Below are 3,787 nucleotides of genomic sequence, written 5' to 3'. Positions count from 1 at the left end.
GCAAGTAAATTCCCGGAGTGGTTGTAATTGCTCTCCTGAATGCTGTTGCTTACTAAGGAAGAGCTGGCAAGGGTGTGGCTGCTCTTTAATCGAGTGTTTGAACAAGCGATTAGAGAGAGTGGAGCAGCAGTGTCATGTAAGGGGTGAAAGGAAACTGTGAGAAAGCACGACTGTTATGTAAACCATCTCTTGTCTGTCAGTGTCAACATTTCCTGTCTGTATTGGAGCTGAAGTGAAAATAATCACCCAGGCACAATGAAGTGCAGCCTGGTTGTAGGTGTAGGCATTGGAATGGGCTTTCTGGCATTCCAGGCTCTTGGCATCCAGTCAGCAGCAGGAATGACTGAGTAACCTGTGGGGTTTCAGACGTGTTGTTGCCACCCTCCTGCACCCCCCCCCTCAAAAAAAGCCCCACCAAACTAATAACAGCAGTGATGAGAGGATGAGTCCCATGCTGGGTGATGGAAACTGATTATGATCCCTCTCTCTAGAGATTGATCTGTTTTCCTCCAGGCAAAATTTAACCTTCACTCCTTAGTCAGACCCGCTGAGCAGGAGTGAAATTGTGGGTATCAGGCATGTGGCATTAGGCTAAAGGTGAAACCAAATTGATCTGATTTGCTTTTTAAATATAAGGATCTTGCTTTTCTTTCCTCAGATTCTAAAGAGAATTTCAGATTCTTGTAATAGTGACTATGCAATTCTTCCCAAAAAACTCCTTCATAGCAGTCCCTTTAGTTGATCTTATTTTAGATGAAGTAGCTTTAATTTTTCTTAGCCATAAATGTTTTCAATCCTTATATTTAGAAGTAGGGCTTTAAGAAGAGAGGAAGATGCTCCATCTTTAGAGAAACAGTTGGTTATTATGCTTATCTACATAATTAAAACTGGTAGACTTCTTAAGCAGTTGGAAGAGAATTCAGCACACAGTGAGTAGCACTTGTTTCTAGAGCAGTGGAAAAGCTGAGGGCACCAGAGGAACTCTTGGAAAATGCAGAGAGCTGTGAGTGAGCAGTTAATGTTGAACAAAGTTGGTCTGTAGAGATCCTTCCTCCCGGGTGTTTCAGTTATTGTCACCTTACACGAAAAGCTGAGCAGGGCATCAGGTCCATCCTCCGTGCTGAACTACAGTCTTGACTCATCATACAGATTCTAATGCAGCTGTTACAAGTGAATGGAATTTATCGAGTATGGATGGTCCTGTCACTCTTTGGATTCAGCAGAAACAAAGCAAATGAGGCTGATTTTGGTGCCTTTGGCAGCATTTCAGCACTGTGAGTTGAGCTGTGATGTCACCTGGCCCTTCCATCCCTCACCCCTTCTCTTGCAGTTGTGGGCTAGGTTTGATCACCTGAGATCTCGATCAGAACCCAGGATGTTCTTGCTGAGCAGTTAAGTCCTGCAATTGTTTTCTTCTTTCCTTAAAGTGACATCAACAAGCAGATTTCCCCCTCTGCCCTGCTGTGTGGCCTCTTGGTGTGATCTGTAATTGCCATTGGTCTGTGGAAGGGATGGCAGCTCCCAAGATTGCTTTCATTATCATGGAATCCCAGAATGGTTTGGGCTGGAATGAACCTTTAGGATCATTTTGTTCCAAACCCTGCCATGGGCAGGGATATCTTCCACTGTCCCAGGTTGCTCCAAGCCCCATCCAGTCTGGCCTTGGTCACTGCCAGGGATGGGGCAGCCACAGCTTCTCTGGGCACCCTGTGCCAGGGCCTCCCCACCCTCACAGGGAGGAATTCCTTCCCAACATCCCATCTAAATTTACCCTCCTTCAGTTTAAAGCCATTCCCCCACTATTACGAAGTGTCCTTGTCAGAAGTCCCTCTCCAGCTTTCCCAAGGAAGAAAGGCATCCCTTTGAGGGCTTTTGAAGAAATGCCTTACACATGTTTGGAATTACCAAAGGCATCCAGAAGACACTTTCAATTGCAATTCTCTTATGTCAGTGGTAATGTTAGTCTCCGTAAATCTGGGAGTCCTGAATGAGCAGCAGCTCCATTTTTCTTTAGTCCCATTGTGTCAGGTATGGAAAGCAGTTCTACTGCAATTTGGTACTGTGCTCCATGGCTTTAAGGCCACTGAGGAGCACAGGTGGAAGCCTGCTCCAGTTCCAAGTTTTCCTTTGCCTCAGAGCACTGTGTGTCACTGATGTCCCTCCATCCCTCCTGTGAGGGTGACAGGGAGGTGGCTGCCCCTGCTTCTGTGTTCTGCTGCTGTGTCAGGGCATCTGGTCCCTCTGGGATTGCACTCAAAGCACCCTCAGCCTTCCTTGCCTCCCCCTGCTCCAGAGCAAGTTGTTATTTGGAGGATCAGGACAGTCAGGAGCCCGCCTCTTCCTTGAACTTTCAGATAAGTGATTTTTCATAAAAATATTGCAAATATGTTGCTCTGGATAGAGCCAAACTTTTGCACTGGTACGCTGCTGCCCCACACCATAGAAACTTATCAGAGGGGGGTGAAAACTGGCAGAGCAGTGATGGTCAGAGTGGTGTCTGTGCCTTCCACGTCACGCAGACTGGCACTGTCCCACCAGGAGGCACCTCTTGCCTGGCTTGGGTTAATTCCTCTGGCACTGTTTTACCCCAGCACGTTTTCTCCAGAGATTTGCTGCCCTGCTGGGCTGCTTACGTGGAGGAAGCAAAAGTCAGCTCTGCTTTTTGCATTAAAGCAAGAACCGTGCAGGAGGGAAGGCGAGGGTGGCTGTGCCCTCTAGGATTTGGAAGGGACCATGCTGAAAAACCTTGATGGTATTTGTTTTGAAACAGTTTCTGCAATGGAGAACAGCTGCTCTTCCAAGGGAAACAATGAAGGGATCTGCAGCTTTTGGAGTGTGCAGTGAAACGCCCAGCACAGGCCTGGGGCTCCGCCGGGTATTTCTGGAGATCAATGTCCCCAACACACAGAAATCTTGAGCACAGGGTTATTTTGGGTCCTTGCTAAAACACAGCCTCAGTGATTTGTTTAATATTTATTTTTTGATTTTATTCTGTCGTGCATGAAAAGACTTGCTCCTATGGCAGGTCCCCATTACCAGAATACTGGCTTGAGAAAATTATCAAATTTGGATTATAAGGCATGTGAACTTTTAAAATTTATATAAGTATATTGGCATTTGAAATCCCATCACTCTAATATAGCTCTGAAGTAATGAGCTGTAAAATATCGTTTTAACACAAAAATACACACTTTGAGATTCTCTTCTTGTGCAGACAAATGTTCCAAAATAATTCAGAATGGATTATTTTTGCAATTAAAATACTTCAGCAATTTAAAAATATACACTAAAGGTCTTACTTGGAAATTGATCTGGCAACAATGAAGAACTAGTGTTTCTACCAGGACTAAGATGATTAATTATATATGATTAATACCTTTATGGATAATTAGTAACACTGGAAGCAAAATTCCGTTTCGGTCTCTTGGTATCTAGACAAAAAAATTTCAATTGAAAATAAACCTACAATAAACCGGCAGGTTTTCTGAGGGAAATTTTCTTGTAGAAGAGAGGACTATGTGTGAAAACTGTGTGGAAAATGTTTTCTTTTTGCTGAAAGCTTGTTCAATGGCCCTGTGAACACTTCAGAGTTGTAGAGATGAATTAAAGGTGAGTTAAAGAGCTCTGCCAGTAAATAACTTAAAAAACACCAAAGGTTTCCAAAAGAGTTTAATAAATAATGAGGTTCTTTCTGTACTGTATAAACTATAAATATACCATGCAGTCCTTTATAACTTAAAATAATTTACAGACTGAGGTAGGGGGGTCGGAGGGTGCGGGCGCGGGC

The sequence above is a fragment of the Coloeus monedula genome (assembly GCF_965178545.1).
Source record: "Coloeus monedula genome assembly, chromosome: 23".
Classification (NCBI taxonomy): domain Eukaryota; kingdom Metazoa; phylum Chordata; class Aves; order Passeriformes; family Corvidae; genus Coloeus; species Coloeus monedula.
This window is presented reverse-complemented; position numbering follows the sequence as displayed.